Source organism: Cherax quadricarinatus, chromosome 2 (assembly GCF_038502225.1).
Source record: "Cherax quadricarinatus isolate ZL_2023a chromosome 2, ASM3850222v1, whole genome shotgun sequence".
Lineage (NCBI taxonomy): Eukaryota > Metazoa > Arthropoda > Malacostraca > Decapoda > Parastacidae > Cherax > Cherax quadricarinatus.
The window spans coordinates 71,535,543-71,546,374 of NC_091293.1; the positions used below are offsets into that span (position 1 = coordinate 71,535,543).

General features: G+C 44.6%; 1 non-coding gene across 1 annotated transcript; it reads left to right on the forward strand.

The window, feature by feature from the left end:
• The first annotated feature begins 5,067 nt into the window (after nt 1–5,067).
• Nucleotides 5,068–5,149, forward strand: TRNAS-GCU (transfer RNA serine (anticodon GCU)). Its single transcript has one exon. It is a non-coding gene; the product is annotated as a tRNA-Ser (tRNA).
• The last annotated feature ends 5,683 nt before the right edge of the window (nt 5,150–10,832 follow it).

Below are 10,832 nucleotides of genomic sequence, written 5' to 3' on the forward strand. Positions count from 1 at the left end.
GCAACAAGATTAGTCTCGGAGCTATGACGTATGTCCTATGAGGAGAGGTTAAGGGATCTCAACCTGATGACACTGGAGGACAGGAGGGATAAGGGGGATATGAAAACGACATACAAAATACTGAGAGGAACTGACAAGGTGAACAAGGGCAGAATGTTTCAGAGATGGTATACAGGAACAAGAGGGCACAGCTGGAAGTTGAAAACTCAGATGAGTTAGAAGGATGATAAATGAGATACATGTGCAACGTTTAGATATCTATATTATTACGAATACAGGTACAATCTGGTGGCCTGTGTACCTGTTTGTACTGAGTTAACTAGATAACCAATGTAGGAACCAGCAAGAGACAGCAAAGAACAAATAGTAATAAAGTTGGTAGAATTACCGACAATATGTAAAGTAAAAGGACACAAGTGCAACTAATGTGACATTTATTGTGGCAACGTTTCGCTCTCCAGGAGCTTTATCAAGCCATTACAAACAATACATGGACACAGAGGGTATATAAAGGCTCAGAGTGAGGTGAATACTAGTGAGGTACCATTTTGATGTTCACTAGTGGTAGTAGTAGTAGTAGTAGTAGTGGTAGTGACAAAAGTAATACAATATGGTAAAGCAATTAATTCGTACATGAGTAAAAGGATATAAAAGCTATTACTTGGGTAACATAAAAATAGGTTGGACAAATATAAACTGGAATGAGGCAGCTTGTTTCAGTGTTCACTTTCTGTGCTTTGTGTAGTATAACAGGAGAGACTATGTGATGGCAGGGTTTACTGTTTTCAGGAGGATTCTTGCTAAGACTTCGGAGATGGTGAAGCTGCCGTTGTTTTGTTTAATTGTATTCGAAACAACACTTACTGTGCATCTACAAAGAAATAAATTTATGAATGCATACATGAATTAATTACCGTTCGTATATTATATCCATATTATATAAGACATAAAAATTATTTAAAATGGTGACCGAATATATTGTAAGGGAAGTGAAAGGGAATTGTAGGGGAAGTGTTATTATCACACTTCAGTCGTATGTACTCAGGTGAAGCATAATTTTGATGTTAGGTAAATGAACATAGATACCACTAATGTGGTATCAGTCCATACAAAGGATAAACTTGAAGAACAGGAGGGGAATGAGGTAATCAGTCCCTCAACCTTGAGTCGATGTGGTCAGTCCATCAATCTTGAATAGAATACGGCATATGAGCGGAGAAGGAGCTTATAAACCGTCGACAGGAGAGGTGCAGCAGTTGTAGGTGGTGTCACATTTGTCCAATGAGGAAGTAGGTCGTGCCCAAGGGTTAGGCAAGCGAACAATTCCCAAGTATTAAGATCCCAAGAAGTTGCAGTGTCTGACAGGATTGTAGATGAATGTATGGACTGATGAAGCCACTATGTGGCGAAACGTTTCCTCAATAAAGATACCCAAGAGTTGCACATGTGCCTAATTTAACAACAAGTTATCAGTTCACTAGTAAAGAACAATATCCTAAGTTAACCTTCTAAAATAAGTTATTAGGGTTATTGACTCTATTTCCTTGGAAAGCTTTAGAAATTGGTTAGACAAATATCTGAATAAAAACTGATGAATTTGAATAGGACTTATGTAGTACTGAAAACCATCATCATCCCTAAAATAAATACTGAAGTAAACCTTCATTGTCCGGTATATACGCTGACATATGGCAGAGTATATATGTGTTTGGCTGACTTCAGATGTGTGTGTGTACTCACCTAGTTGTATTCACCTGGTTGTGGTTGCAGGAGTCGAGTCACAGCCCCTGGCCCCGCCTCTTCACTTGCCGCTACTCGGTCACTCTTCCCGCTCTATGAGCTTTATCATACCTCTTCTTAAAGCTATGTATGGATCCTGCCTCCATTACATCACTATCCAGACTATTCCACTTCCTGACAACTCTGTGACTGAGGAAATACTTCCTAACATCCCTGTGTTTCATCTGAATCTTCAACTTCCAACTGTGTGTGTGCGTACTCACCTAATTGTGGTTGCAGGGGTCGAGACTCAGCTCCTGGCTTCGCCTCTTTACTGAGTGCTACTAGGTCCTCTCTCTCCCTGCTCCATGAGCTTTATCATACCTCATCTTAAAGTTTTGTATGGTTCCTGCCTCCACTACCTCACTTGCTAGGCTATTCCACTTCCTGACTACTCTATGACTGAAGAAATACTTCCTAACATCCCTTTGACTCATCTGGGTCTTCAACTTCCAATTGTGACCCTTTGTTTCTGTGTCCCCTCTCTGGAACATCCTGTCTCTGTCCACCTTGTCTATTCCACGCAGTATTTTGTATGTTATTTTCATGTCTCCCCTAACCCTCCTGTCCTTCAGTGTCGTCAGGCCGATTTCCCTTAATCTTTCTTCGTAGGACATTCCCCTTAACTCTGGAGCTAACTTTGTCGCAAACCTTTGCACTTTCTTTAATTTCTTAACATGCTTGATCAAGTGTGGGTTCCAAACAGGTGCTGCATACTCCAATATGGGCCTGACGTACACGGTGTACAGTGTCTTGAACGATTCCTTACTAAGGTATCAGAACGCTGTTCTCAGGTTTGCCAGGCGCCCATATGCTGCAGCAGTTGTCTGGTTGTGTGCTTCGGAGACATGCTCGGTGTTATACTCACCCCAAGATTTTTCTCCTTGAGCGAGGTTTGCAGTCTTTGCCCACCTAGCCTATACTCCGTCTGCGATCTTCTTTGTCCTTCCCCGATCTTCATGACTTTGCATTTGGCGGGGTTAAATTCGAGAAGCCAGTTGCTGGACCAGGTGTCCAGCCTGTCCAAGTCTCTTTGAAGTCCTACCTGGTCCTCATCTGATTTAATTCTCCTCATTAACTTCACAACATCTGCGAACAGGGACACTTCTGAGTCTAACCCTTCCATCATGTCATTCACATATACCAGGAATAGCACTAGTCCTAGGACCGACCCTTGTGGGACCCCGCTCGTCACAGGTGCCCACTGTGTGTGTGTGTGTGTGTGTACTCACCTATTTGTACTCACCTATTTGTGGTTGCAGGGGTCGAGTCTTAGCTCCTGGCCCCGCCTCTTCACCGGTTGCACCGGTTGTGTGTGTGTGTGTGTGCGCGCGCTCACCTATACGTGGCTGCAGGCATCGATTCACAGCTCCTGGCCGCTCCTTTTCGCTGGTCGCAACTAGGTTTACTCTCTCCCGGCTACAAGAACCTTATCGTACCCACACCTGGTCAAACACATTTAGAAATTAGAGAAAGTGCAAAGGTTTGCACCAGTCGAGGAGCTAAGGGGCATGTCCTGACGACACTGGAGGACAGGAGGGACAGGGACGACATGATAACGACATAAAATTTTGAGAGGAATCGACAAAGTGGACAGAGACAGGATGTTCCAGAGATGGGACACAGCAACAATTGGTTACAATTGGAAGATGAAGACTCAGATGAGTCACAGAGATCTTAGGAAGTATTTCCTCAGTCATCAAGTTGTCAGGAAGTGGAATAGTCTAGGACGTGAGGTAGTGGAGGCAGGTACCATGCATAGCTTTAAGAAGAGGTATAATAAAGCTCATGGAGCATTGAGAGAGTGGACCTAGTGGTGACCAGTGAAGAGGCGGGGCCAGGAGCTATGAATCAACCCCTGCAACCACAATTAGGTGAGTACAATTAGGCGAATACATGCACACATACACACCTACCCCCCCACATACACACATACACACACACACAAAGGGATCTGGATAGGCTGCAGACCTGGTCCAGCAATTGGCTTCTGGAGTTCAACCCCACCAAGTGCAAAGTCATGAAGATTGGGGAAGGGCAAAGAAGACTGCAGACGGAGTACAGTCTAGGGGGCCAGAGACTACAAATCTCACGCAAGGAAAAAGATCTTGGGGTGAGTATAACACCAGACACATCTCCTGAAGCGCACATCAACCAAATAACTGCTGCAACATATGGGGGCCTAGCAAACCTCAGAACAGCATTCCGACATCTTAATAAGGAATCGTTCAGGACCCTGTACACCGTGTACGTTAGGCCCATATTGGAGTATGCGGCACCAGTTTGGAACCCACACCTAGCCAAGCACGTAAAGAAACTAGATAAAGTGCAAAGGTTTGCAACAAGACTAGTCCCAGAGCTAAGAGGTATGACCTACGAGGAGAGGTTAAGGGAAATCAATCTGACGACACTGGAGGACAGGAGAGATAGGGGGGACATGATAACGACATACAAAATACTGAGAGGAATTGACAAGGTGGACAAATACAGGATGTTCCAGAGATGGGACACAGCAACAAGGGGACACAGTTGGAAGTTGAAAACACAGATGAATCACAGGGATGTTAGGAAGTATTTCTTCAGCCACAGAGTAGTTAGGATGTGGAATAGTTTGGGAAGCGATGTAGTGGAGGCAGAATCCATACATAGCTTTAAGCAGAGGTATGATAAAGCTCACGGTTCTGGGAGAGTGACCTAGTAGCGACCACTGAAGAGGCGGGGCCAGGAGCTTGAATTCGAGCCCTGCAACCTAAACTAGGTGAGTACAACTAGGTGAGTACACACACACACACACACACACACACACAGTCTTGTTGCAAAGGTTTGCAACAAGACTAGTCCCAGAGCTACGGGGATTGTCCTACGAAGAAAGGTTGAGGGAAATCGGCCTGACGACACTGGAGGACAGGAGGGTCAGGGGAGACATGATAACGACATATAAAATACTGCGCGGAATAGACAAGGTGGACAAAGACGGGATGTTCCAGAGATGGGACACAGACACAAGAGGTCACATTGGAAGTTGAAGACTCAGATGAATCAGAGGGATGTTAGAAAGTATTTCTTCAGTCATAGAGTGGTCAGGCCGTGGAATGGCCTAGAAAGTGAAGTAGTGGAGGCGGGAACCATACATAGTTTTAAGGCGAGGTATGATAAAGCTCATGGGGCAGGAAGAGAGAGGACCTAGTAGCAATCAGTGAAGAGGCGGGGCCAGGAGCTATGAATCGACCCCTGCAACCACAAATAGGTGAGTACAAATAGGTGAGTACACACACACACACACACGAGGACGAGGTGGCCGAGTGGTTAAGGCGTTGGACTGCTAATCCAATAGGGTCTCCCTGCGTGGGTTCGAATCCCATCCTCGTCGGTAGTTGGTTTTTCCAGCGAAGAGGCGGGGCCAGGAGCTGTGAATCGACCCCTGCAACCACAAATAGGTGAGTACACACACACACACTAGTAGTGACCAGTGAAGAGGCGGGGCCAAGAGCTATGACTCGACCCCTGCATCCATAGTTAGGTGAGTACACAGAGGAAGCGAGAACTAGTAACTTGAGAGAAACTAGCAAGTGGAGCGAGAGGCTGCTTTGTTGACAAATCAATTCTGGTGTTAAGTTGTCGTGGGAGTCGCGCCTGTGTTTACAACTGTGAGAGTCTTGTTCACATCCCCGAACATGCAGAGTATTATACAACGGTGCTCACAGATGCTGTTCGGTGTATATGCAACAAGCAGTGTTCATGTGTCTGTATGTACTCCAAGATGTTATTCTGTATGTGTATCGAGGTGTATCTCTTGGTGTATGTACAATGAGTAATGTATTATTTAAATCGAGGTGAATATCTTGGTGAATGTAAACCCGTAGGTGTGTATTTGTCAACGTGTACACTGTTAGAGATTCAAGTAACACTGTAGTGTCGATGTGGATTGTAGCTTTAATGATCTCGTGTAGTTGATAGGTACTTAAACCCGACATACTAACCGGCACAACCCATTCACTCCCTCTCTCACTTATTCTCTCTTACTCTCTCTGTTATTTACTATCTAGTGTTAGGTACGTGTCTTTAATTAAATATGGTTTATTCTATCACACCCGCTGCGGGTTAAGGTAAAAGATTCTCAAGCTATCGACACTTAATTATTGTTTCATCACTGTCAGAATAATCAGGCGCTGCCTGGTGTTACTTTGTGACTTGTCAGATATGATATCAGTATTAAAATAACTATTAAAAATTGTTCTTATTTTAGTTGTTCTTCCAGTGGTTTCAAAAGTTCCCCCCCCCCACCTGCCGTGTCAGAGGGCAGGTGTGTGGAGGGGACACTACTAATACCCTCTCACCTGCCTTGTCAAGAGACAGGTGTGAGGGATTCATGCCCCTGCACCTGCCTTGACAGGAAGCGGGTGTGAGGGAACCATGGGAAGACTCGTATTCCTGTAGATTGTCAGGAGGCAGATGTGGGGGACTCATACCCCTATATGTACCGTTCAGGAGGCAGGAGTGGGTGACTCATGTCCCACTACTCGCTTTATCCAACCCTTGCCTTGTCAGGAGGCAGGTGTGGGTGACTCTTGTCCCACTACTCGCTTTATCCAACCCTTGCCTTGCCAGGAGGCAGGTGTGGGTGACTCTTGTCCCACTACTCGCTTTATCCAACCCTTGCCTTGTCAGGAGGCAGGTGTGGGTGACTCTTGTCCCACTACTCGCTTTATCCAACCCTTGCCTTGTCAGGAGGCAGGTGTGGGTGACTCTTGTCCCACTACTCGCTTTATCCAACCCTTGCCTTGCCAGGAGGCAGGTGTGGGTGACTCTTGTCCCACTACTCGCTTTATCCAACCCTTGCCTTGTCAGCAGGCAGGTGTGGGTGACTCTTGTCCCACTACTCACTTTATCCAACCCTTGCCTTGTCAGGAGGCAGGTGTGGGAGACTCATGTCCCACTGCTAGCTTTATCCAACCCTTGCCTTGTCAGGAGGCAGGTGTGGGAGACTCATGTCCCACTACTAGCTTTATCCAACCCTTGCCTTGTCAGGAGGCAAGTGTGGGAGGCTCATGTCCCACTACTCGTTTTATCCAACCCTTGCCTTGTCAGGAGGCAGGTGTAGGAGACTCATGTCCCACTACTCGCTTTATCCAACCCTTGCCTTGTCAGGAAGCAGGTGTGGGTGACTCTTGTCCCACTACTCACTTTATCCAACCCTTGCCTTGTCAGGAGGCAGGTGTGGGAGACTCATGTCCCACTGCTAGCTTTATCCAACCCTTGCCTTGTCAGGAGGCAGGTGTGGGAGACTCATGTCCCACTACTCACTTTATCCAACCCTTGCCTTGTCAGGAGGCAGGTGTGGGAGACTCATGTCCCACTGCTAGCTTTATCCAACCCTTGCCTTGTCAGGAAGCAGGTGTGGGTGACTCTTGTCCCACTACTCACTTTATCCAACCCTTGCCTTGTCAGGAGGCAGGTGTGGGAGACTCATGTCCCACTGCTAGCTTTATTCAACCCTTGCCTTGTCAGGAGGCAGGTGTGGGAGACTCATGTCCCACTGGCACTCTTCCCACCAAGGAATGCTACCTCCAAATTAATATTTTGGAAAGACATATGCTTTTTAAATCAGAATTAAAATGCTTTTAAACTGACGTGTCATTCAAAATAGTGTAACAAAAATGCTCCCCTCAAGGGACGCCCACCCCATTTAAAATTCTGGAATGTCGTATAAGCTAAAACCTGCTCCTGAGTACCAGGAGGCTTGTGGCAGTTTATTCACTGACTCTTATCGGGAATGAGTTATAGAAAAACACCGAAACTCACAAACTTGGAGGCTTGTGGCAGTTTATTCACTGACTCTTATCGGGAATGAGTTATAGAAAAACACCGAAACTCACAAACTTGCACAAATATTTATAAAATTATCGAGAAACTCATCCGTTGGAGTTTTTGCGTTAATTAGTCGCACTGTTACCCTTCTTCTCGTGTTTATTTTCTCTATCTTCTCTCCACTTCCATCCTCTCTTTTCTCTTCTAACCACATCTCCTTTCCTCTCTCCCCATCGCCCCTCCTCACACTTTTCCTTTCTCCACAACTTCTGTCTTTTTCTCGCACCTTATCCTATCCAACCCGTTCCTCCTCTCCCTTCCTTTCATTCTTTTTCCCCACTTTCCCCCCTCCGTCTCTTATATTTTCTTCAATTCATATTTATCTCCAATCTTCTACTTATCTCTTAACCCCATGCCTCTCTTTTATTTCCCCCGCTACTCCCTTCTTCTTGCTTCGCCCAGCTTCTTCCTCTCCTCTCCCATTTCTTCAAACAGAAAGTTCAACTCTGGGCGGAGACTGGAAGCTTGAGTTCAAATCCACTGCTGTCCATGTGATAAAAATATCTACTCTTTTCCGTAAATTGTAATGCATGTTACAAATCACTTGTGTATCGGAGGTAAAATGAAGTAGCAAACAGTAGAGTCGAAGGTCACCTGGGGCTCCCTGCTGTCTGACTCATCGACTAGCGTCTGCTGGTTGTCTAAGGGTTTTGTCGAGTTTAGTGGCTGACTTGTTTCCTGTGCAGAGTGATGGTCCAAGATCGAATTTATTCCTGGCTTTATGATAATTTTCTTTTATTATTTATTATCACACTGGCTGATTCCCACCAAGGCAGGGTGGCCCGAAAAAGAAAAACTTTCACCATCATTCACTCCAGCACTGTCTTGCCAGAAGGGTGCTTTACACTACAGTTTAAACTGCAACATAAACACCCCTCCTTCAGAGTGCAGGCACTGTACTTCCCATCTCCAGGACTCAAGTCCGGCCTGCCGGTTTCCCTGAACCCCTTCATAAATGTTACTTTGCTCACACTCCAACAGAACGTCAAGTATTAAAAACCATTTGTCTCCATTCACTCCTATCAAACACGCTCACGCATGCCTGCTGGAAGTCCAAGCCCCTCGCACACAAAACCTCCTTTACCCCTTCCCTCCAACCTTTCCTAGGCCGACCCCTACCCTGCCTTCCTTCCACTACAGACTGATACACTCTTGAAGTCATTCTGTTTCCCTCCATTCTCTCTACATGTCCGAACCACCTCAACAACCCTTCCTCAGCCCTCTGGACAACAGTTATGGTAATCCCGCACCTCCTCCTAACTTCCAAACTACGAATTCTCTGCATTATATTCACACCACACATTGCCCTCAGACATGACATCTCCACTGCCTCCAGCCTTCTCCTCGCTGCAACATTCATCACCCATGCTTCACACCCATATAAGAGCGTTGGTAAAACTATACTCTCATACATTCCCTTCTTTGCCTCCAAGGACAAAGTTCTTTGTCTCCACAGACTCCTAAGTGCACCACTCACCCTTTTCCCCTCATCAATTCTATGATTCACCTCATCTTTCATAGACCCATCCGCTGACACGTCCACTCCCAAATATCTGGATACATTCACCTCCTCCATACTCTCTCCCTCCAATCTGATATCCAATCTTTCATCACCTAATCTTTTTGTTATCCTCATAACCTTACTCTTTCCTGTATTCACTTTTAATTTTCTTCTTTTGCACACCCTACCAAATTCATCCACCAATCTCTGCAACTTCTCTTCAGAATCTCCCAAGAGCACCGTGTCATCAGCAAAGAGCAACTGTGACAACTCCCACTTTATGTGTGATTTATCTTTTAACTCCACGCCTCTTGCCAAGACCCTCGCATTTACTTCTCTTACAACCCCATCTATAAATATATTAAACAACCACGGTGACATCACACATCCTTGTCTAAGGCCTACTTTTACTGGGAAATAATTTCCCTCTTTCCTACATACTCTAACTTGAGCCTCACTATCCTCATAAAAACTCTTCACTGCTTTCAGTAACCTACCTCCTACACCATACACCTGCAACATCTGCCACATTGCCCCCCTATCCACCCTGTCATACGCCTTTTCCAAATCCATAAATGCCACAAAGACCTCTTTAGCCTTATCTAAATACTGTTCACTTATATGTTTCACTGTAAACACCTGGTCCACACACCCCCTACCTTTCCTAAAGCCTCCTTGTTCATCTGCTATCCTATTCTCCGTCTTAATCTTAATTCTTTCAATAATAACTCGACCATACATTTTACCAGGTATACTCAACAGACTTATCCCCCTATAATTTTTGCACTCTCTTTTGTCCCCTTTGCCTTTATACAAAGGAACTATGCATGCTCTCTGCCAATCCCTAGGTACCTTACCCTCTTCCATACATTTATTAAATAATTGCACCAACCACTCCAAAACTATATCCCCACCTGCTTTTAACATTTCTATCTTTATCCCATCAATCCCGGCTGCCTTACCCCCTTTCATTTTACCTACTGCCTCACGAACTTCCCCCACACTCACAACTGGCTCTTCCTCACTCCTACAAGATGTTATTCCTCCTTGCCCTATACACGAAATCACAGCTTCCCTATCTTCATCAACATTGAACAAATTCCTCAAAATATTCCCTCCATCTTCCCAATACCTCTCTCTCTCTCTCTCTCTCTCTCTCTCTCTCTCTCTATATATATATATTTATATATATATATATATATATTTATATATATATATATATTTATATATATATATATATATATATATTTATATGTATATATATATATATATATATATATATATATATATAGATATATATATATATATATATATTATATATATATATATTAATATATATATATATAAATATATTTTTTTTTTTATTTTTTATTATCAAACTGGCCGATTCCCACCAAGGCAGGGTGGCCCGAAAAAGAAAAACTTTCACCATCATTCACTCCTTCACTGTCTTGCCAGAAGGGTGCTTCACACTACAGTTTTTAAACTGCAACATTAACACCCCTCCTTCAGAGTGCAGGCACTGTACTTCCCATCTCCAGGACTCAAGTCCGGCCTGCCGGTTTCCCTGAACCCCTTCATAAATGTTACTTTGCTCACACTCCAACAGCACGTCAAGTATTAAAAACCATTTGTCTCCATTCACTCCTATCAAACACGCTCACGCATGCCTGCTGGAAGTCCA